This window comes from Rattus norvegicus, chromosome 4, assembly GCF_021556685.1.
Source record: "Rattus norvegicus strain SHRSP/BbbUtx chromosome 4, alternate assembly SHRSP_T2T, whole genome shotgun sequence".
NCBI lineage: Eukaryota > Metazoa > Chordata > Mammalia > Rodentia > Muridae > Rattus > Rattus norvegicus.
Window position 1 is genome coordinate 184,606,406 of NC_141537.1, and position 25,485 is coordinate 184,631,890.

Sequence of the window (25,485 nt, forward strand, 5' to 3'; positions counted from 1 at the left end):
CCCTGCATACACATGTAAATAAATGTAATTTATATAATTTTAAGAATACACACTTGTAGACAAGTATGAGAGAAACATTTTGCTTTGTAGTATATGATAATGTGGTTTTGATGTAAGGTACTGTTTATTAAGATATGCATAATTACATTTCTTTATTTTAAGATTATGCCCTTCAAACAGTATCAAAACATTAGCAAAGCTCTGGAAATTTAAAAATTCTAACTCTTAAAACAACTGCTCAAAAAAAGAGATGGTATTGAAAAAAGATACAGTATTTTTTTACATTCAATAATGATACTACCTATCATAGAAACAATCATTTTAACACTTATACTCTGAAATACTTTTTGTGTGTATGTGTGCAATTCATATCTGTGAATATGAACATGTGTGTGCTACAGTCTGAGTGTGGAAGTTAGAGGACAGCCTTGGGGATTGATTCTTGATTTCCAGCTTGTTTGAGGCAGTCTTTGTTGATTTTCCACTGAGTATGCAAGGCTAGCTGGCCCAAGAACTTCTGGGAATTCTCCTGTCTATGTTTTATCTCCTGGTAGGAACACTGGAATTTTAGAGGTTTTTGCTTTGCTTCTGGCTTTTATGTGTTTTTGGGGGTTTAAAAGTTATGTTTTCCTTTTTGGGTAGTAAGTGCTTTTTACCCAATGAGTTATCTTCCCAATCCTTATTTTGTTTATAGTTCTATAGATCAAACCTATGGCCCCATGCATGCTAGATATATACTCTACCTTTAAGCTATATCCCCAGACCAGGAAATATTTTTGTAGATGAGCTAATTCTTTGACTCCAAGATAACTTTTTATAATGATATGTAATATTTAACCTTTACATTTATTTTGTGGTATAACTATTATCCCTGTGTTAATAGAATTGTAAGTAAACAATATTTGTGTAAGGAGCACAAATGCCAGCATTAGGGTAGAACACCCCAATAGAGTACCCAAAATCTCAGCCATCAAATATGGTTTCTTTTCTTTTCTTTTTTTTTTTTTTTTTTGGTTCTTTTTTTCGGAGCTGGGGACCGAACCTAGGGCCTTGCGCTTCCTAGGTAAGCGCTCTACCACTGAGCTAAATCCCCAGCCCCGTTTCTTTTCTTTAAAATCTAATGTGTACATGCATGTGCATGTGTGTATATTGTGAGGCTACAGGGGTGGGCTATTGGTGGGAATTTGTACTCATACATAATATGTGGCAATGACTTGTGGAAGTTGTTTCTCTTCTTCCACTGAGAGATCTCAGAGGTTGAGATTAGTTTTTTTTTTTTTTTGGCTTGGGTACTGAGCCATCTTGCTAGTTCAGTTGCAATTTTTATACCATGTTATGTTACAGGAAAGAGATGGGTAGTTTTTAGTTCATACTTTTGAATTGTGATTTCCTGAACAGTTGAATGTTTAAGAACATTGTTTCTAGAGTATAAATTTATTTATTTGTGTGAACGTGGATAAACTGCTCAACATTTCTGTTCCTCAGTTTTCTCATTTATGAAATATATAATTAATAATGTATACTTTTGATTTTATGTATTTATTTGCCTACATAGCATGCGTTGTGTCTTGAAGGTGAGATATCACCCATATGTTCATGGGTTTGCACATTTACTCTCCAGTTGATAGCATTGTTTGAGAAGGTTATGGAAATTTAGGAGGTGGAGTCTTGCCGGAGGAAATAGGTCACTTGAGATTTTACAACCTGGTCCCACTTCCTGATCCCTCTCTGCTTCTTGGTTATAGATGCAATGTGGCCAAGTGCTTCTTGGTTCTACTGTCATGCCTTCCCCATCAACATGGAATATATCTCCTTGAACTGTAAACCTAATAAATCTTTCCTCTCTTAAGTTGTTTCTTATAAGGAATTTTGACACAGGAATGTGAAAAGCAGCTAACTAGTTTACATATTGCAGTAGGTTATTAATATTTATGATTTTATTCATCTGCCTTTAAATAGTTAACACAGTTTTCCTTTTTGCTGTCTCAAAATGTATAATAGAATAATAGAATATATACACACATCCTACTACGCATAAACACATACACATATAAAGATAAATTAGCATTTGTCAGTTTTCTTTAGCTAGGATTAATTTGCCCTTACCTCCCTATTCCTAGAGATAAGTTTGGTTCTCAGGTTCTAGTGTGTAGAGGCTATGGATGCCACTGAATGTTCAACAATGCACAGGCAAAATGAAAAATGTAAATAGTGCTGATATTTATTATCCCTGGACTAGTATATATCAAATTTTATCAATGTAGGTATATGACTGTATACATAATTTTACATTTGTATGTATACATATCATATACACAGAGAGACAGATATGCTAAGTTAGTAAGGATAAAATAACTTGAATGTTGCTTGCAATGTAATTACTGACATCTGTGTTAATTACAATTAACATCTTTTTAAACCAAGGTCTGGTTTTCATAGGTTTTAGACCAGTGGTTCTCAATTTGTGAGTTGTGAATGCCTTGGAGGTCACATATCAGATATCCTATATATTAGGTATTTCTATTAAAATTTATAATAGTAGCACAATTACAGTTACGAAATAGCACTGGCGTAATTTTATGGTTGAGGTCACTACAATGCGAGGAACTGTATTAAAGGGTTGCAGCATTAGAAAGGTTGAGTACTGATGATTTAGACTAAACCAAGTGGTCATGGGTTTTTTTTTTCAGACTATGGTTATTTTATTTGGCTTTGACAGTTACTGGGGGTCACCCCTAATTTACTCTTCTAACTGCAGGTCTGGCTACCTCCCCACCAGTGCACCTTGCTGTTCTCCTGGCCATGTGCTCAGGGCTCCTTTCCTACTTCTTTTTTTAAATTGTTTTTTTTTTTTAAATTTACATTTCAAATGTCATTCCTTTTCCTGGTTTCCTGTCCATAAGCCCCCTATCCCATCCCCCTCCCCTTCTCCTACAAGGATGTTCCCCAACTGACCAACCTCCCCTTCTTGCCCCCCCCAACATTCCCTTGCACTGGGGGTCCAACCTTGGCAGGACCCAGGGCTTCTCCTTCCTTTGGTGCCCAACAAGGCCTTCCTCTGCTACATATGCAGCTGGAGCCATGGGTCAGTCCATGTATAGTCTTTGGGTAGTGGTTTAGTCCCTGGGAGCTCTGGTTGTTGGCATTGTTGTTCTTATGGGGTCTCCAGCCCCTTCAGCTCTTTCAGTCCTTTCTCTAATTCCTCCAATGGGGGTCCCATTATCAGTTCAGTGATTTGCTGCTAGCATCTGCCTCTGTATTTGATAAGCTTTGGCTGTGTCTCTCAGGAGACATCTATATGTGGTTCCTGTCAGCATGAAATTCTTACCTTCATCCATCTTACCTAGTTTTGGTAGCTGTATATATATGGGCCACATATATATGAATGACCGTTCTTTCAGTCTCTGCTCCAAACTTTGCCTCTATATCCCCTCCTATGAATATTTTTCCCCCTTTTAAGAAGGAGTGAAGCATCCACACTTTGGTCATCCTTCTTGAGCTTCATGTGGTCTGTGGATTGTATCTTGGGTAATTCGAGCTTTTGGGCTAATATCCACTTACTTTTTTCTGTTTTTTTTTTTTTTTTTTTTTTTAACCTGTGTGTTTTTCTGTGTTACCTCACTCAGGATGGTATTTTCCAGTTTTATCCATTTGCCTATGAATTTCATTGATTCATTGTTTTTGATAGCTGAGTAATATTCCATTGTGTAGATGTACCACATTTTCTGTATCCATTCCTCTGTTGAAGGGCATCTGGGTACTTTCCAGCTTCTGGCTATTATAAATAAGGCTGCTATGAACATAGTGGAGCATGTGTCTTTGTTATAGCTTGGGGCATCTTTTGGGTATATGCCCAAGAGAGGTATAGCTGGGTCCTCAGGTAGTTCAATGTCCAATTTTCTGAGGATCCTCCAGACTGATTTCCAGAATGGTTGTACCAGTCTGCAATCCCACCAACAATGGAGGAGTGTTCCTCTTTCTCCACACCCTCGCCAGCATCTGCTGTCGCCAGAGTTTTTGATCTTAGCCATTCTCACTGGTGTGAGGTGGAATCTCAGGGTTGTTTTGATTTGCATTTCCCTTATGACTAAAGATGTTGAACATTTCTTTAGGTGTTTCTCAGCCATTTGGCATTCCTTTGCTGTGACTTCTTTGTTTAGCTCTGAACCCCATTTTTAATAGGGTTATTTATCTCCCTGCAGTCTAACTTCATGAGTTCTTTGTATATTTTGGATATAAGCCCTCTATCAGTTGTAGGATTGGTAAAGATCTTTTCCCAATCTGTTGGTTGCTATTTTGTCCTAATGACAGTGTCCTTTGCCTTACAGAAGCTTTGTAGTTTTATGAGATCCCATTTGTCGATTCTTGATCTTAGAGCATAAGCCATTGGTGTTTTGTTAAGGAAATTTTCTCCAGTGCCCATGTGTTCGAGATTCTTCCCCACTTTTTCTTCTATTAGTTTGAGTGTATCTGGTTTGATGTGGAGGTCCTTGATCCACTTGGACTTAAGCTTTATACAGGGTGATAAGAATGGATCGATCTGCATTCTTCTACATGCTGACCTCCAGTTGAACCAGCACCATTTGCTGAAAATGCTATCTTTTTTCCGTTGGATGGTTTTGGCTCCTTTTCAAAAATCAAGTGACCATAGGTGTGTGTGTTCATTTCTAGGTCTTCAATTCTATTCCTCTGGTCTATCTGCCTGTCTCTGTATTGATACCATACAGTTTTTATCACTATTGCTCTGTAATACTGCTTGAGTTCAGGGATAGTGATTCCCCCGGAAGTCTTTTTATTGTTGAGGATAGTTTTAGCTATCCTGGGTTTTTTGTTATTCCAGATGAATTTGCAAATTGTTCTTTCTGACTCTCTGAAGAATTGGATTGGAATTTTAATGGGAATTGCATTGAATCTGTAGATCGCTTTTGGTAAAATGGCCATTTTTACTATATTAATCCTGCCAATCCATGAGCATGGCAGATCTTTCCATCATCTGAGATCTTCTTCAATTTCTTTCTTCAGAGGCTTGAAGTTCTTATCATACAGATCTTTCACTTGCTTGGTCAAAGTCACACCAAGGTATTTTATATTATTTGGGACTATTATGAAGGGTGTCGTTTTCCTAATTTCTTTCTCAGTCCTTTTATTCTTTGAGTAGAGGAAGGCTACTGATTTGTTTGAGTTAATTTTATATCCAGCCACTTTGCTGAAGTTGTTTATCAGCTGTAGGAGCTCTCTGGTAGAATTTTGGTGGTGATTTATGTATACTATTATATCATCTGCAAATAGTGATATCTTGATTTCCTCCCTTCCAATTTGTATCCCTTTGATCTCTTTTTGTTGTCTAATTACTCTGGCTAGAACCTTGAATACTATATTGAATAGATAGGGAGAGAGTGGCAGCCTTGTCATGTTCCTGATTTTAATGGAATTGCTTTGAGTTTCTTTCCATTCCTTCTTAAAAGGGGAAAAATATTCATAGGAGGGGATATGGAAGCAAAATTTGGAGCAGAGACTGAAGGAACAGCCATTGAGAGCCTGCCCCACATGTGGCCCATATATATACAGCCACCAAAACTAGATAAGATTGATGAAGACAGAGCGTATGTGTACTTATAAGTAGCTGTTATTATGCAGCTGGATATTAGCTGTTAAGTAAAGGATTATGTAGCTTTAAAAATATTCTAGCATCTGCTGGAAAGACCTTTATAGAAAATGTTGGAATGGATGTCAGTGAGATAACTCCTTCCATAAAGTCACCTGCTGCAAAGCCTGACAACCCAGTTTGATGCTTGGAAGCCACACAATGGAAAGCAGGAACAGATGCCTACAAGTTGTGTTTGGTCCATGGCGTTTGGCTACACATGCAGGAGCACAAGTATACATACATATATGTGCACTCACACGCACACACATATAAATGTAATAAAATTGCCTCTCTAAATGTGTTTAAATAATATTGGTAATGTCTTTTAGACATGGATTCTAGTGCTCTTTTGTTTCTCTTTATGTATCTCTTCTATTAATTATATTTAGTGTATCTGGTTTTATGTGGAGGTCTTTGATCCACTTGGACTTAAGCTTTGTACAAGATCCTCCAACATATAACAAGGACACATGTCCCACTATATTTATAGCAGCCTTAATATAAAATAGCCAGAAGCTGGAAACAACCCAGATGTCCCTCAACAGAAGAATGGATACAGAAAATGTGGTATATTTACACAATAGAATACTACCCAGCTATTAAAAATAATGACTTCATGAAATTCTTAGGCAAATGGATGACACTAGAAAATATCATCCTGAGTAAGGTAACCCAATCACAAAAGAACACACATGGTATGCACTCACTGATAAGTGAATATTAGCCCAAAATTCAGAATACACATGATACAACCCACAAACCATATAGAACTTAAGAAGAAGGAAGACCAAAGTGTAGATGCTTCAATCCTATATAGAACAGGGAACAAAATAATCACAGGAGGTAGAGGGAGGAAAGGACCTGGGAGGAGGGGGGAGGAGAAAAGGGGAGCAGGATCAGGTATTGGAAGGGACAAAGGTACAGAGGGCCACGTAATTGAATAGAAACATGTAGCAATGGGGGACGGTGAACTGGAGGTAGCCACTAGAAACTTTCAGATTCTAGGGAAGCAAGAGGCTCCCAGGACCCAGTGGTGATGACTTTAGCTGGAATACCCAACAAAGGGGAGATACAACCTGTAGAGACCACCTCCAGTAGATAGTCATGGCCTGCAGTTGAGGGATGGGACCACCCATGCATCTCAAAAATTTTAACTCATAAATGTTCCTGTCCAAAGGAAAGACAGGGACAAAAATGGAACAGAGACTGAAGGACAGGCCATTCAGATACTGCCCCACCTAGGGATCCATCCCATCTGCAGACACCAAACCCCTACACTATTGCTGATGTCAAGAAGCACTTGCCTACAGGAGCCTGGTATGGTTCTACCAGCACCTGACCAATACAGATGCTGAAACTCACAGCCAACCTTTGGACGGAGTCCGAGGACCCCACTGGAAGAGCTAGGGGAAGGACTAAAGGATCTGAATGGGATGACAACCTCATCTGAAGATCAATATCAACTAACTGGACCACCCAGAGCTCCCAGGGACTAAACCACCAAACAAAGAATATTCATGGAGGGATCCATGGCTCCAGATATATATGTAGCAGAGGATGACCTTATTTGGCATCAATGGGAGAGGAACCCCTTGGTCCTGTGGAGGCTTGATGCACCAACTTAGGGGGAATGCTAGAGTGGTGAGATAGGAATGGGTGAGTGAGCAGAGGAATGCTCTTATAGAGGCAAAGGGGAGGGAGAGATGGGGGATGGGTTGGGAGTTTGTGGAGGGGTAACCAAGAAGGCGATATCATTTGAAATGTAAACGAATAAAATTATTTTTTTTCAGAGCTGGGGACTGAACCCAGGGCCTTGCGCTTGCTAGGCAAGTGCTCTACCACTGAGCTAAATCCCCAACCCCAACGAATAACATTATTAATAAAAAAGTAAACAAATAGAACTTGTCCCTCTATCCTTTCTTTTTTTTTTAAAAAGATCTATTTATTTGTTTGTTTGTTTATGTTTATTTATTTATTTATTATATAAGTATCCTGTAGCTGTCTTCAGATATACACCAGAAGAGGGCATTGGATCCCATTACAGACGGTTGTGAATCACCAGGTGGTTGTTGGGATTTGAACTCAGGACCTCTGGAAGAGCAGTCAGTGCTCTTAACTGCTGAGCCATCTCTCCAGCCCCACTCTATCCTTTCTTTAGTGATGAGGATTAAAAGGGAACATTGCAGCTTGGATTCAGAAATTACTTGAACTAACATATCAAAAGTTAGAAAGACAGATGATTCTTTAAGGCCTCTTAGAGATGAAAAATCCATTAACACTGTAGGAAATAATCTGACTCCTGGGGGAAAATCCAAGAAGCAAAATGAATTTTAGGTCACAGAGGCCAATTTTCAATATGTTCATCACATGAATGGTCTTAATTTTCTGTTCCTCTTATTTTATCATTTCTTTTTCATTTCATTCTACATGCCTTTTTATAAGCTTCCTCTAATGGAAACCTTCTGGAATAGTGTGGAATATAAACTCAAAAAATAAAAAAGTCTAAGTGACATATGAATAAAATCTTGGGACAGAGCCTAAACATTATTTATAGAAAGAGATTTGGTTCTTCACTTTCTATAGAAACATCATTTGCTCATTTTCTTGTATCATACTTTGTTCTTTAGTGGTTACAGAATTTTTATGAAACTCATGGGTTTGTGTTTATTGGAGGTGAATGGCAGATGCCATGCAGGAGGAGCTTCCTGGAGATGACCCACCATTTTGCATGGCTGCAATGGGTGAATCCTGGAAAGACCTGGCCCCAGGAGCTTTGCCCCACCCAGTATTGCTTCTTGCTGCTGGTGTGCCTTCTCATGGTTTTCATTGCTGTATTCCTCATTTTTTTGACATGGTGTGTTGGGCAATAAAAGACCTTTTCTGCCTATAGTCTGTTATAATTGATTCCTAGGTGTCAGCCAACCCTATGGGTAAATTTCCTGAGATCAACATGAAGATGAACTTTCATAAATAATACTGTTTAGATGAATTGATTTTATAGAATTCCTGATTTGATTCAAATAATCAATCCCTCTGATGTCTTCTTCAATGACTTGAAGTTTTTATTATACAAATATTTCTCCTGCTTAGAGTTACCTCAATATAGTTTATATTGTTTGAGGCTATTGTGAAAGGTGTTGTTTCTTTGATTTCTTTCTCAAATTATTTATCATTTGTATATAGGAAGTCTAGTGATTTTTGTGAGTTAATTTTGTATCCAGCTCGTTTACTCAATACAGACTTTTGTTTTGTTCTGGAGCTTTCAGGTATTCTGTTATGTTGCTAGCATGAGATGTTTGTTTGTTTGTTGATGCACTTAGTGCTATGGACTTGCCTCTTAGAAATGTCTTCATTGTATTCTATAAGTTTGGGATGCATATGCACATATGTTGTACATTCCTTTTCATTCAATTCTAGAAAGTAATTTCCATCTAATGTATCTTTTATTCAGTCATTCAGTTTTCATGAGTTTGTGAGCTTTCTCGTTTCTCTTGTTATTGATATCCAGCTTTTTTTCCCCAACAAAGACTCTTTACTGAGAGTGCCTTACAACATCCAGCTCTTGATTTGCACAAGTTTCAATTCAGTTGATAGCTGACTTAGGTAAGGCTTCTTGGTGACAAGAATACTTCCCATCTATAATATCAAAACGGGTTCTTGACTCGTGTATGAGTACCTTCAGGGCCTCTGTCCCATCTTCAGGGTTCAATTAAGCTCTTCAAACTTGTGGATTTCCTGGATAAAGAAATCCCCATAGCGTCTGGCAACTTTGGTGTCTGCAATGTGGATCGTGTCCTTATCAATATAGAAGTCCACCTCCACAACCGACTGGAATTTGCCATCTGGGGCAGAAATGCCACCGGTTCACACCAGGTTCTTTATCTTGTGCTTGAAGACAAGCAGTTGGATGTGAAACTCCTGCTCTGTGAAGTCCAGGAAGCCAGCCAGCTTGGCCACAGGCATGGTGGTGTAGAGCTTAAGGAAGCTACAGATGGTGGAGAGCTGGGCCTGCTGTACTTCATCAGAAAACATCTTCAGCTCTTTGAGGTAGTTAGGATGCACACTGTCGTAGTTAGGCACCACAGGCGACAGGAACTTGGGCAGGCATAGCTGAAAAGTTCCTCATAGACCCGGGGGTCGCCCTTCTGCATGCACAGCATCTTGTCGCCGTATTTCTCCCGCAGCTGGAGGTGTATACTCTCGTCAGTCCTCATGGGGTACATGGTGAGAGCAATGGCCAACAGAGCATGCATCTGCTCATTCTGCTTGTTAATCATTTCATACTTGTATGTGGTTCTCTGGAACATACTCTTGGTCCTCTGGGTGTATAAGAGGATGTTGGCAAAGACCTGGATAGCATCTTGGTATCGACACATCATTAAATATGCAAAACCAACATAATAGTAGGTGGTAACCTGGCACTCAGGCACACGTGAATACATGCTTTTCTTGTTCAGCTCAATATTCTCCAGCACCTTGATAGCCTGGTAGTAATGCCTCAGTAGAGAATGCAGGTGCAGAAGCCCCACCAGGCTGAAGTAGCCAAGCATCTTGCAGAGGGAGTGTCATCCATATTCTCCAGCCACACTTTTGGGGTCACCTCCACTGGTGTAGACTTCCAGTTGCCAGCTGATGTTGGATTTGTCTACAAGAGAATGTGCACATTCCAGATGTTAGAATTGGATCTAAAGAAGTCTATCTCTTTTTACTTCTTGGCCATCTTGCAGTGGTATTGACTGAATGACTGGAACTGGTAGATGAACTCATAAATGATGTCCCAGAGCCACTGGTTAGGGAGTTCAAGGGGAGCAGGTCCATCAGCATTGAGGATGTAGTTGAAGAGATTGCAGTAGTTGTAATAGGATTCGAACTTCTGTTCTAAGGAGGGTCCCCCACTGACTTTGGTGTAGATATGTCTGTAGTACAATTCTTTGTACAAAATTAGGAAGACAGCATTGTTGCCAACTTGGGGTGCAATTGCTTCTGCCTCAGGCCATGGTGTATTCTTGAAGAATCTTTCAGTTAGCTTGGTCCAGCTGTTCTCATAAATGTCCTGGATCTCATACACATTCTGATCAGTGACATCACTAGAGATGCTACTGGCCTGAAACTCATGCACTTTCTGGTCAATCAAATCCGAGACAGTCTTGTGGAAGTCCTGAATGAAGGTTTTTTTTTTTTTTTTTTTTTTTGGTTCTTTTTTTTCGGAGCTGGGAACCGAACCCAGGGCCTTGCGCTTCCTAGGCAAGCGCTCTACCACTGAGCTAAATCCCCAGCCCTCTGAATGAAGTTTTTGATCACTTCAGGAATCACCTGATAAGTCTGCTGTTCATACTGTCATTCAAAGGCAAGGTCCTGCTTCAGATCTCCTGTGTACATATCATGGTCGCCCGGGTAAGCATAGGGATCATAAGCAGCCTCATATTCGTAGTCATCAGTGGGAAAAGACATGGCTATGGTGCTGATATCCAGCTTTAATACATGGCGGTCTGTTAGTGAGTTATTTCCATTTTCTTATATCTGTCAAGACTTGCTTTGTGACTGAGTATGTGGCCAATTTTGGAGAAAGTTCTAAGGGATGCTGAGAAGAAAGTATATTCTTTTGTGTTTGAGTGAAATGTTCTGTACATATCTGCTAGGTCCATTTGGTTTATAATGTCAGTTAGCTCTCTGTTCAGTTTTTGTTTATTTATTGGTGAGAGTGGAGTGTTGAAGTCCTCCTACCACTATCAGTGTGTGAGAATCACTTTGTGATTTAAGCTGTAGTAGTATTTCTTTGACACACTTGGGTGCCTATGTGGTGAATAAATGTTAAGAATTTTAATGTCCTCAGCAGATTTTTTTCTTTGAGTACTTTCTCTCTTTTCTGATTAGCTTCAGGTTGAAGTCTATTTTTTTTTCAGGTATTAAAATGACTACATCAGCTTGCTTCTTAGATACATTTATTTGGAATATCTTTTTCTATCATTTTAATCTTTATTGTTTCTTTCTCTCTTTCTCTGTATCTCTTTATGTGTGTCTCTGCCTCGTGTGTGTGTGTGTGTTTATTAAAAACAACTATCTTGCTATATATGTGTGTGTGTATATAACCCTAACTATATATATATATATATATATATATCAACATTTATTCCTAAATTAGATAAATAATGAGAAATTTCCCCTTTAAGGCAAAAAAGTCAAGATAAAGATGTCTGCTTACTGATGTCCAAGATTTAATGTCCTCCTGAGTAGGAAGAATGTAATACGTTGTAGCTCTGTTGAGTACACTGTCAATACTAATGCACACATTGCTTGCTGACTGTGATCTCTGTGTATGTGATGAGTATAGAATGATCAGTTACCCAAAAAGGAGGAAGCACATGGTTAGTGAGGTGCCCTAGTTAACTGGGGTTAGAGGACCTGAATTTGTGATAGGCAATAGTTTACTGTTATACCAGTCTTTCCTATAGCTTTTTATCTTCTAAAGGTGTAACAAATTCCTCTTATTCTTGCTGGGAAATCTGATATATTCATCTTTCAGGGCTTTGGCAAATGATTAGTGTTGTTCGCAGAAGGCTCTGACATGATTCATTCCTTTTTGTGCTTACCCCGTGGCAGGCACAGCTCTAGAATCAGGATTCACTGATAAATAGGAGAGAGGACATCTTTGTACTTATGGTACTTAACAATCTCAACATTGATTACAGTGGTTTCCATTCCGTATTGTGCGTAGTCTGTCATCCTCACTTCAGTTTCTTATCTTTGAGTAGGTGTTGTCAGGTTGTTAAACTTTCCCCATGTTGATAGACAGTACATGTCCCAAATACCAGTAGTCTAAAATGTAGTAGTTCACCCTGTTCAGTTCTCAGTTGTCCAGCCAGGGGTCCTTCTCTGATAGCTGAGCATTAGGTGACTATTATCTACCATGACTCCCAGTTATACCTAAATTTCTAGTTGGATTCCTTAAAACTATACCCTGACAACCTGGTATAGTTAGGTATAGGCCTGGTATAGGCCTTCTCCATATGTACTGCTGAGGCTCTGCTAATCTTTTGTCCACCTAGCTGTCAACTGATAGAATATCAGTTTGGGTGAGTTACCTAGTAAATGGTCTCTTGGGGGTTGGGGAAGAAACCAAAAAAGCCTACTGGTTATGCTCACATAAAATTTAACTTTTCCTTAATTTTGTTCATTTTCCCACAAATGCAATAGCACAAAGATAGATTTTAACATATCCAAAGATAGCACTGCTTCACCCCGAACTTGATTTTTTTTCTCCTTTTATGGAATATCTAGCTCGGGTGTCACTGTAATTTTATTCATGGAAAAAATTATTCAAATGTATGTAGTTATTAGATGTAGTTCCCTAAAGTGTCCTAAGAACTTTTATATACTTATTTGAAATAAATATTGATGGGATAAATGCATGTAAAATTTTCAGAAACTGTTTTTTCCACAAACCTTAACCAAAACTTCGAGACTATTTTCATATGAAAACAGAATACAGACGTCTAGTTTACTTATTCCCAGAGAGCCTTCACATTCTGAACATATTTTAATCTTGTTTACGGCATAAATAAAAGTGCATCATCACATTTTTTCCTTTGGTTGTTCTTTGTTTCCCCTATGACTTTATAGAAGTTCTTTGTTATGGACTTCACTGTAGTTTTCCTCTCAGAAAAGTTATTTAGATAGACGTAGTTCCCAGATAAATTTACCTAAAATTTCCTAAGAACTTGCATAGTTTTACGTGCAAATAAACATTGATTGGATAAGTGGATGTGCATCTTTAGGAATTGTTTATTTCACAAGTTGTCTCAGTGTCAAGAGATCATCATCACTTTGTTGGTCTTGAAAATAGCTTTGCTTTCTATACCTTTAAATTTTTAAATGTTTTAACATAAAATATACAGTAATTATACAGTCGAGTAAATTTAACTTTTTATTTCCAATCTATATTCTATTTTATGACAGGAACTAAATTAAATGTAAATTCTTGAATTATATTTTTTAGTTAAATTTACTGTAAGTTATGCTTTATTTTCTGAAGCAAATATGGTTATGGTTTATGTTCTTCTAATCGAATAACCAATTATAAGTATCCTACTCTTTGAAATCTGATGACTTACTGTGTTGGTCTATAGTCACATCTTTTCCTAGGTTTTTTCCTGCTCCACTGATTTATTTGTAGTAGAGTATCATTTAAAAATGATTCTGATGGAAAATTTTAAAATAGCAAAGACTTTATTTTTCTTGTTTAAATATAATTATCTAGTTATTGTCAAAATTTTGTTTTTAAAATTTTTAAATTATTTTTATGAGTGTTTTGCCTGCATGTATGTGTGTACACATGTATGCCTGGTGCCTGCTGGAGTCAGAGAGGGTATTGGATATCTTGGAACTGGAGTTATGAGCCACCAAATAGATGCAGGGACTCAAACATGAGTTCTTTTCAAGAGAAACAAATGGTCTTACCAAATGAGTCATCTCTCTAGTCCCCATATTTTTGTTTTTAATATGAGAAAATTTGAATCATTTGTTATTGAAAGTCTAAATGAAAAAAAATATTCTGATTCAAAAGTATAGAATCTACTTTCACTTACGTAAATACTCATATTTTTCTTTCCTTCTTTTCTTCTCTCTCTCTCTCTCTCCCCCTCCTCCTCCCCCTCTCTTTCTTTCTTTGTTGAGTCAGGTTCTCTATGTATCCCCAGCTGGTCTAGAACTCACTATGTAGATCAGGGTGGCCTTGAACTTAAAGATATCTGTTCACTTGCTTCTGTCAGAATAATGGCATGCACCACCATGTTGGGTCCTTTTTTTTTTTTTTAAATATGAGTTTATGGATATATATATATATATATATATATATATATATATATATATCTCCCATTTGTGGTTGAGCACTCCACATACATATTTTCTCTTTACTATGACCAGTGTGAGTTTCTGAAGTAACCACTGTTCACTGATCAAAGAGACTTCTCTGATGAGGTCTGCAAACTCGCCCTTGTCATGAGTTCTCGGCCAAATTTACAGTACCAGGCATGTTTTTTCTCCTGCAGAGCAGGCCTTAAATCCAGATTGGTGGCACTGTTGCACTCATGCACACATCCTGCCATTCCGGTTGTTATTTTATCTCACACAGTTCTTACCTGGCAAGAATATTGATGACTTTTTCACCCAGTAGCGTGCAGAGCACTTTCTGATACTTTGAGCAGATGGAAGCTTTGAGGTTAATAACAACTTAATGTAGTGTCTTCACCAAAGTTCTGTTGGGAAGAGGAATAGCCTGTATTGTTTTGGGATCTTTGGTATCAGCTACTTGAGGGAAGATAGCCTGCATCTGACACTGGGCTTTTTGTTTTGCAACGTATGGCTCTGGGAGGAGCATTATACACTGTGTAAGGTAACTCCAACCAAGTTCTTTTGTAGTAGGTTTCAATATGCCTTAAAAACTTCCCTAGCATTAGCTATCTCTCCCCTCGCTCCCTCTTTTAACAGAGGGTAGCTCCTTTTGTTTTCTCCTCCCTTTCCACCGCTCTCTTAGTCAGGGTCTCATTGTGTAGCCCTTTTTGGGACTCAGTATGTAGACCAGGCTGATTGTGAACTCACAAAGATCCAACTGCTTCTGCCTTCTGAGTGCTGGGATTAAAGTCCTGCACCACCACACCTAACTTTTTTCCTATGTAAAGTAGGACACATGAGAAATATAAGATATTAACTAAAAAGAACACTATATTTTTCATAGTTTTGTAAAGGTCACTGAAACATAAATAATAAATCTGTAAGGATTTTTTTAGAGGACTCATTCCCCATTTTGAAGAGACTTTGCCTAGCAGTTTTCTGTGTAAAACCATTTGTAGAGGGCAAAAAAGGTCTTGCGCACACAGATGTGCACTGAAGAAGCCAGAAAAGTTAAACTCACACCTTATCTCTTTGGTGAAAATGAGGTGTGTAGCTGCTCTTCTTGGAATGTTAGGAATGATGTACTTTTACAACCCAGTGATCCTTTGTTGTCTGATGAAAGACTGCCTTTATTTTCCAGAATTTGTTTTTACTTATCCTGGACACTTTCCACATGTCTCGAGCATTGCTTCTAGGCCATAAACCACTCTTATGAGTGATACCACTTGTACTTTACAACAGCCTAAATGACTTCTATGTTATCTTAGGGCCTGGTCAATCTTGACACCCACAGTTAAGCTCCCTAGAGCCTAAATCTTGGGTGTTATCTCTGAGTAAATATTACCCATTTTGTGAAAGAAGTCAGATAAAACACATCTTAAATCATTGTATACTTGGGATTTTTTCCTAATTGTGCTGTGCTTAAATATGGCTAAAGTAAAATGATCTGAGTCAGACTTTAAAAGTCCCTGGTCCAATACTGATTCCAACAAATTTGAGCAGAGCGAGAATTTCATTCTTGTTTTTTCTGTGGGTCTTTACCCTCTGGCCTGCTGTGACGCCTGCAGGGAACCAGCACAGTCATCTGCATGTGTCTTTGTAGAAACCAGGCTGTGTATCAAATAATAAAGCAATTCTGTGGAGAAACCCATTTGCACCAAGCCTGGATGCTGCTTTTGCCAGAAACAATTCCAAGATCTTATTCATATTTTAAATACATTGCAAAATCAATTTCTAGATGAATTTCACCTTACAAAGTAAAAGCTTTGTGTTATTGGTATATTTATGATTCAGTATTAACTAAAGTTGAAACTGACAGAGAAATAGCAATTCCCTCTTAAAATAGATAGTATACATTTTGAAGTAAATTGTTTTTCTTCCCACCCAGTGCTTAAAATCTGGTGATGTGATAGGTTATATATTTAAAGAATATAATTTTTTGCTTCCTTGTTTCCCAGTGTGTTAATTCAACTAAAATTGGGGTGATAAAATACATAGTGATAATACTATTAATTGAAAGATCGTGGTAATAGTGTATTAGGTGAGGTAATTAATATCTCTGGAATAAGATGGAGAGTATTTATTTTACTTTTGTTTTTGAGACACTCTCACTATGTAGCCCAGGTTACTCCTATATCTTCCTGCCTCAGCTTCCTGAGTGCTGAGGTAACAGATATATGTGCCTCCGCAGAGACATACTTAATCCCAGCCCACGTCCAGACTGGATTCTCATTTGTTCATTCGTGCCTTTTATGAAGCAGCAACCCCATTAAGTATAGATACAGACTTCTATCTCTGAAACCTCAGTGTCTGGCTTTGTTGCTCCCCTCCATAAACTAAGTGGATTCCCTTCCTAGACCTTGTAGTCACACACATAAGATGTTTTTCCTGATTCTATTTTTCTGCCATGCTCAGGGTTGATGTCTTCATCTCTAGGCCTCTAAGGAATCTCAGCTGCATGCAACCCTCCATCTATTCAGGCACCAGGCACACAACCTGCTTACAGTTATGTGTTGTGACTTTTGGCTTCGTGATTTTACTTTGTCAGATTTTTAAAAATGCTGTTCCTGGGTGTTTTTATGTCGTCTACAGAGGACTTTCTAGGCAAGTTACTCTAGTTCTGGAAGCACACAGCTTCCTGGAAGAGTCTGAAATAGAGCCTGCCCTTTTTCTTTAGCTAGTTATTCATCATTCAAAGATTACCCATGTATAAACATTTTATCAAAACAAAAGCAAACATTAATTGATTGTGAGTTTATAATATTATTTCATTTAATCTTACAATAGTATAATTAAGTAAGTTACTTTATTTTCTTAGGTTACTCTGTGTTCTGACTTTTTTCTATTCTGACTTTTTTTTTTACATAATGTATTTTAATTAGAATCACTCCATTATCCTCTTTAAAACGGAAGGATAAACATCGAGCTTTGTGTTGCCTGAGTGTTTAGCTTGCCTATGATGTAATGCCTAGTGCGGCCAGAAGAGGGCGACAGATCCCATAGCATCGGGGTTACAAGTGAGCCACCATGTCGGTGCTTGGAACGAAACCCAGATCATCAGGTAGAGCCACGCTCTTAAGTATGGGATCCATTCTCCAGCTTTCTTTCATTTCCCCTTTTCCTCTTACCAGACTCTTCCCAGTGCCATCCCGCCTTCCATGTTTTTCTTCGGTGTATCCTCCACTGTATTTAGAGTTGTTTGAATGCCAGCATTACTGGGTATTATTTATGTGTGCAAGGGCAATTTGACACTGAGAAATATGCTATGCGATCACACATGTGTGAACCAATGAGTCTCACTGGGGTTGTTATGGGAGCCTGGGTACCTTATCAGTTTTTATACCACTTAAGACAATGTTTCTCTTTCCCATGTCTACCATTAATGTCCCATAAACCCTCAAAGGGAGGTAGGGCCCATGAGCCACTCCTCCTTCTGTGACAGGGTGTTGACAGGCCTAATCAGACAGATCTTGAGCAGGCAGCGATAGTTGCTCAGAGTATAGCCTTGGCTTCCATTTTTATCCCTTGCTTTTGTGACTCCACCCTACATTCAACTATCCAGCCATTGAGCTGCTAGATCAGGGAGGTGGATATATGTTCCCGATCAGCTTGAGGCATCACAGACACCCTGGTTCAGTAACCCGAGAAAAGAACTAATAGAACCACTTACTGGGCTGGGGGAGGCAAAGCTAAAGGACTCTCCCTGGGTGCCTCTGGCCGTGCCATAACCGCCCCAGGGAATTATGGAGCCACCCCCTTCCTCCCCAGTTATTTGTATGACTTAGGGGGTAAGAAACCAGTAAAAGTCCACATCGAGGACGAGGACAAGAAGACAAGAAAGACACTTTCTGGGGCTGATAGAAGTAAGAACAGAGCTGCAAGGGCTGAGAGAATTGATAGCAGAAAAAGTGGTGTCGTGGACCACAGATAGGGACCGACTGATGGGAGCCAGTGTCTTTGCACTTTGCCAGTGCTGTGAAGAGACACCTAGTGCTAGGATTAAGCAACTCTGACCCAAACCTGAGCTGGCTCCAGGAACCGGCGTTAGGCCCCAAGGGAGAGCTTCGCGGTCCGGTCCCAGGACGATTTCCCAGAAACAACCTTGATAAACTACTGCTCAGGAAAACCATAAAACTACTGACCGAAGGCCACCTGGGCCTCTAGGAAACGAAGGTACCCTCCCGGGATGATTGCTGTTACTGTCATCTGCCCTCTAAAAATGTACCAAAGGTGCTGGTAAGGTAGATCGGGATCACCGCCGGTCTCTTGCTTGAAAGACTGCTGAAGTTCGATCCCGGGAGTCTCCTGGCAGGTGAAGACCCTCTGGGGCTTTACACTAGAAGGCAACTCTTATAAAAAGAAAACATCCACCTGGGGTTGGCTTACAGTTTCAGAGGTTCAGTCCATTATCCTCACATAGACATGGTGGCAGGCAGGCAGTCGCTAGCTGAGAGTTCTACATCCAGATCCAAGGGCAGCAGAAGACCTGTTCTGACTTTTAACTGTTTGTTGTGCTTGGTATTTACACTCTGTGGACATTGAAGTTTTCTTTCTCCATTTTGCTATAGCTTTAGAGGAGAGAGTAAAGATATTTTCAAACCATTTTTACTCAGAAGTTAGAACAAGTGAAAAGCCAAAAAATGAACTTAGGAATAATTTTATCATTTGAAGAAATGCACAAAGATACTATCATAATATTTATAGAAAGTTGTACTTAAACTTCTTTTTAAGATTTATTTTTTGTTTATGATGTTGAGCCATCTCTCCAGCCTCCAGCCCCTACCTACTCCTGTTTGATAGAAAAATTAACAGCTTTATTGATGTAGAAATTTTAAACTAAAATTTTCTATTTGTGTAGAGTAGCATGATATATTAAATACGTAAGGGTTGATCATATGATTTTAATTATAGAAAGCAATATACATCAAATAAAATTCTACTTTTTACTAGTTTGTCATGTTTAATGCCATGTTATATACTAATTCTGACAAAATAGCTTATTTTTAATATTATTTTTTTGTTTTATTAACATGTAACTATTAGAAGTTATCAAAAGTCATTTATTTTATGTATATAAATACAAAGCAGCTGATTATCGTAACACTATATATGAACAATTATGTTTTCAGTTCATTTTAAAATTTAGCTAAGCCACAGATTCTGTCAAAAATATAATTTTTCATCACTGGCTTTTAAAATAAATTAAATTTTCTTAGTCATCATTGTTTTTAAGTGGAATTTACCTATTCTAATAGAGAAAAGCACTGATCTATGTAACTTTAGTGCAATTAAAATTTCTTCCAAATTTATGTGCACCTCATAAGTTCAGTAAAAGCAAAACAAGAGCATCCGATTACAGAGGAGTGATCTGATGACCTGTTTGGGCATCATCACTGTGCTTGTGGGAACTGTGATGTGAGTACTCTAAGATGCTCTAAGTCTGTTTACCAAGACTCATACTGCAGCTGCTTTTAATTATTTACCAATGTGAAACCTGAATTTTGCCAATGATCAAGAAGGAAGATGGTGGTAAATGCTGAATATGCCCTTTTGATTTCAGTTGTATGTGGGGGCACACTTGATTTCCATTGATATGAATCCTTTTGTAAAATTAAAATTTTTACATTTCATGCTTTGATGCCATTTCTAGACTATACACATGCTAAAGAAATGTTTCTCTTTCAATTTTTGAATAGCTGTAACTCGAGGTCTATGTTACTGTGAATAAAATTATTTGTTTTTCTTATACATAAATTTATGTTCTGAGCAGATGATTCCTTTGCAAGAAGTCCCCACTGTATGGTACTGTATGTAATACAAGTTTACTGACAAAGGAGATTTATACCATTTAGATTCATAAAAGTTTTAGAAATTGCTTTGAGGAAAAAAGCTAGAACTACAGAAATAAAAGCATTTCTATAATTTATCATCACTCTTGGTAAATATTTATTCTTACAATTTTATTTGCCCAATGCATTGGAAGTTAATTAATTAATTACTTAATGGCACAAGATTTTTGCTTTGTAGCCCAGGCTGGACTCAGATTTGTTAACAATCTATCTACATTAGTGCTGCATGTTGGTTAAATTTATTTTTTCTATTTCTATTAGCATTTTGGTATTAATTTAAAAATTATAGTATAGATGTTGTTGTAGGACTCCTAGAGAAAGCTGATACTTTAGTATACTGTGAAATGTCTGTCCGTGATGAACTTTTCTACAGTGCTTTGCAAGGGACAAGTGCATTAATTTTAGTTTATGTACACCGTATGACTTTGAATAATGAAGCATTGGTGATAACTGAGGTGTCATAGGGAAGATGGTTGTCTTCTATCCTTTTTAAAGACCCAATGAGAATTTGTTTCAAAATAGAAAAGGAACCTAAACCTTCCAGAGGAACAAGGTGAAGAAATAGGATTCTTTGAATGAAACGTTAGAAATAGGTGAATTGTGGGAAAAATTGTCTTCCAATTTTTAAAATTTTCATTGGTATATAATATTTAGGACACAAATCTTTGACTTGAGAAATGTGTTTAATGGTTATAATAGTTACTTTCTTCACAGATTAGACAAAATACCCAACAGAATCAACTTAAGGAAGGAGAGATTTACCCTGGCAATTTGAGGTGATACCATTTTTCATGTGAAAGAAGGCATGGTGGTGTGGTGCATTTGGTGGTGGCTAGGGCTTGGGATCAGGAAGCAATGGAGACTCAGGCAGGAACATGGGCTGGACTATACCCCAGAAGGTTTGTTCCCTCAGAGACAGCGCATGCACTAGTGAGATGTCACCTACTAAAGATTCTATAACTTTCCTAAATAATGCCATTGGCTAGGGACCAAGTTTTCAACATATAAACAAACTGGGAACATTCTGCATACAAACCATAAAATAATTTAATGGAAAGCTCTACACATAGATCAGATAAGTTCCTGTTAGCTACATGTCTGTGGCCTATGTAACTATGTTTTAGAAATCCACTGGGAGCAAAGGGAATTTGAGGCAGACACCTCAAAGAACTAATGAGAAACCCCAAACACTGAAACATGGGCAATACCATACATGATTTAGGCATAGGAAAGGACTTTCTGAATAGGAGTCCACTTGCCTGAGAAGTAAGGCCAACAATTAACAAGTTGGACTTCATAAAACTAAATGCTTTTGCATAGCTAAATTAAGAGTGAAGAGTGGAGAGGAAGTCTAGGAATGGGAGAGAATCTTTGCCAGCTACATATCCAAGGCAAAATGCACTTCAGACACAGGGCCCAGGACCTCTGAGTTGGAACTGACTTGAAACCCATCTCCCTGAGCACTAGATTTCATTGTACCAGAAGACACCATGCATCCTTCCAAAGGCAGAAAGCAGCCATCAGTGCTACCCAGCTATGATGCCCATGAACAGCAATGGCCATCATGGCACAGTAATCCTCAGGGTGCAAGAGTGGCACTCACATCTTGGCAGTAACTGGACTTAAGCTCTCTGAGTGGACTTAAGACTTTTTCAACAAGAGGAAATTTATGTCTGGTTAATGGAAACCTAGCCAACTACCCAGGGCTAGGGAAATCATGGATTTTGGAGAATCTACAACCTCCTCTTACTAAACCAGCATAGTTCTTAACTTCATTATAGTATTTGTCTTTATGCCCACAGACGAGTGTAGTCCTCACCCTGCATCAAGGAAACTTTTCTTTGCAACAGATAGAGACTGTTAGAGAAAACCACGACCCATCAAAATGTATAGTCATGGAGCCCAGTACCAATGGATACATCTGCAGTGCAACTGCTGTATCTAAGGCTCAGAGATTATTTCAGAAAATGGGGCAGAAAGATTTTAAATCAAGGGGATCAGGGAGTTTGCTATGGGATATTGTCTCTTAGGAATGTCAGAATCCATGTCTCACCAACGTAACTGTCTAAATATGAGCTGAACGTGGACGACAACTGTAGACTTACTAATGTGGACGGGGTGCTGGGGGCCTTCCCTGGCCAAGGGACAGGTGGTTGCTGACAAGGTGGCTTGCAGAGGTGGTAAGGAGTGAGCGAGGGGAGGGAGTCAGGCGATGGTCAGGGGAAACCCCTTAGCTCTGACTTACTAGCTATCAGATTGCTTTTTTATCTATACGGGGTTCAAAGAACAAAAACAGACCAATGATTATCCAAAAAAGGACAGATTATATGTTTGATTTTTCATTACATGTCCAGTTACAATTAGAAAACACAAACAGAACAGATTGTATTATAATTATTAGCTCTATAACCCCAATCTAAAGAATTTAAAGAATGTCTCCTCTAAAACAAACACATTATTATCCAACAGCCTGCGTTTAAGCTTGCAGTGTTTGTGGTTTTAAAGCACTCCTGGCAAACAGAAAATATCTGAACTGATCGTTATGAATAGCAAACACTAATACCTAACTTCTCTTGCTATGATTTTCATCTAAACTATAGAATAGGAAAAGTTTAGCCAACCTATCTTATTCCTTCAGGAGTGTACTCTGTATGACCCCCTATCTTTAAACTACATTTTCAGAGAGCTCTAAACCTATAATTAAAAAAGAAGACCTTGAATCCGTAACCTGTTCTTCTGGCCAGTCAGAGTTTGCCAATTGTCTCTGTTTATCCTGCACCAATTACACTGTTTGAACTTACTCAGGGGCCGATACCCCACAAAGATTCCTGGAGTAATGGCCCCATCTAGCGTGTGCTTATCTGTCCTCAATGATCTCCTGTGCATAAGGAAGATTTCCAAATAGTGGCCAGATAAAGTTAATTTTAGGATTTTCCTAAAAAGACTCAGACATATTTTTTCTTAGAAAAAAAGTAAAAAAAAAAAATGAATCATAATGCAGAAAGTCCCCAGGAGTGCAACATGCAGAGACCAAAACCCAAAAGTTAGAGATGGAAGGACAGCAACTGCAGCAGTCTGCTCAGCTTTGCTGGAATTGTGTCAAACAGCTATGCTGGCTTCATGATTCTTGTCCTTTCCAGTGGATATGGCTATTCCATGGTGGGGGAAATGAGGGAGCCCAGGAGGCCTCAACTCTACAAAAAGAGCTATGGGCAACTAAAGAATGAGAGAGAGAGAGAGAGAGAGAGAGAGAGAGAGAGAGAGAGAGAGAGAGATCTTCTCTACAGAAGAGCACATCAGTCTGCTTTCTGGTATCAAATGGTCAACCCTGAAAACATGCATACAAGTAACATTATATGGACTGAGCACATGGTACTTTTGTATTTAGGAGAAAGAGAGAAGGGGGGGAGAGCGTGCGCGCGCGCGCGCGCGCGCGCGCGTGTGTGTGTTTATGTAACAACAATTCAACAATTAATGAGAAAAGACCATGAGTTTGGAAGAGAGTCCAAGGAGAGGCATATGGAAGGGTTTGGAAGGAGGAAAGGGAGGGGGAAAATTATGTAATTACAATATAATCTCAAAAATAAAGGAAATAATTAAGAAGAAAGACACAAGTAACATGAAGCTTGGATGAGGTGGGCTGCTTGCCTTGATGGAGATGCACCAGCAGCCTGGATTTTCAGCACGTTGAAGGTTCAGGATATTGTATATAGCATGGATAAGGAGGCAGGTTAGCTAACCTTTGTACACTGTGATCATGCAGTCTTCTAGGGTGAGGAAGTTGTGATTTATACTTTTAGCATATTTTGTTTTTAGCTAAAGGTCAACTGTACTCACACTCAGACCAGAGGAAAGCCTAGCTGTTGCTGTGAGTTTGAGGCACTGGTGCTCTTGACCTGGCCGTGTTCCTGTCAGGGATGCATGTTGACACAGGACTCATCCACTCTCCACAGTCTCATTTCTATAGAACCGAGTTCTGTGATTTTCAATGAGATTTGCTCAATTCCAGAAGATTATTTGTAAATTACTTGCTAGGAATCTATTGCATGTGTAAATCTGTCCAGATGCGCATGTATCAGTCAATAATGGCTGTTCCTTTTTCAGCTTTTACCGTCTGACAGGAGAACCAGAGATCCTGCATCACTACCCTACTAGTACAGTTTTCTTTCTAAAATCTGGGAAATAATTTCATAAATAAAGAAATCCAAGAAAAATATTTTATCGGGTTTAGATGATTACTTATTTCACATTTTATACCACTTACATGAATATTTTATTATTGGTCACAAATCATAAATAAGTTATGTTAAAAATTTGTGTGTGTGTGTGTGTGTGTGTGTGTGTGTGTGGTGTGTCAGTGATAGACAGGAAATTAGAATACCCTTTTTGTGTTCTTAGTCTCATTAGTAAGACAATTTGAAAAGGCACTCAAATTCAAGCTCAAGGACAATTTTACCAGAGGCAAGCTATAAATATTTTAACCTCTGCTCAGAGGATGAGAACCAAATGAGAGAAGGAAAACTGGCATGATAGCCATGCACATGGCAGACAAGTAGCCACTGCTTGGGCTTCAGACATGTGCCACTGCACTTAGCTTTTATATGGATGCTGGAGATCAAATTCAGATCCTCATGCTTGTGCAGCAAGCACTTTACCCACCCACTAAGCTATCTCCCAAGCCCCGCTGATTCATATACATACATACATACATACATACATACATACGTATGTACGTAATACATACACACATACATGCATACATATATACATATTCATATACACATACAGACATATGTACATACATACACACATACATGCATACATACATATATGTGTATAGTTTGTTCAACCAAAGCTAGAACCTCTTGTGATAATCAACAGCTCTTAAATTTCAGGGACTCATAGGAGCAATAGTTTGATTCTCATGTTATTCACTCATTGTGAGGAACCAGGACATGTCATTATTCTGAGACACAGGTTGAAGCAGCAGCTCTTCTCTAAGACCTTGATAGTCTTTTAGCAAAAGAAAAAAAACATACAATAGAAATGTGAAATGGCTCTTAAAGCTTCTATTGACAGTGATGCATGCTGTGTCCTCCA

At 38.5% G+C, this 25,485-nt stretch overlaps 1 protein-coding gene and 1 pseudogene across 7 annotated transcripts in view; one reads left to right on the forward strand and one right to left on the reverse strand.

Annotated features, from left to right (window-relative positions):
- Positions 1-25,485, forward strand: part of Bicd1 (BICD cargo adaptor 1) — a 154,796-nt gene that overhangs the window by 35,040 nt on the left and 94,271 nt on the right.
- Eif3l-ps1 (eukaryotic translation initiation factor 3, subunit L, pseudogene 1) lies at positions 9,326-11,098 on the reverse strand (annotated as a pseudogene).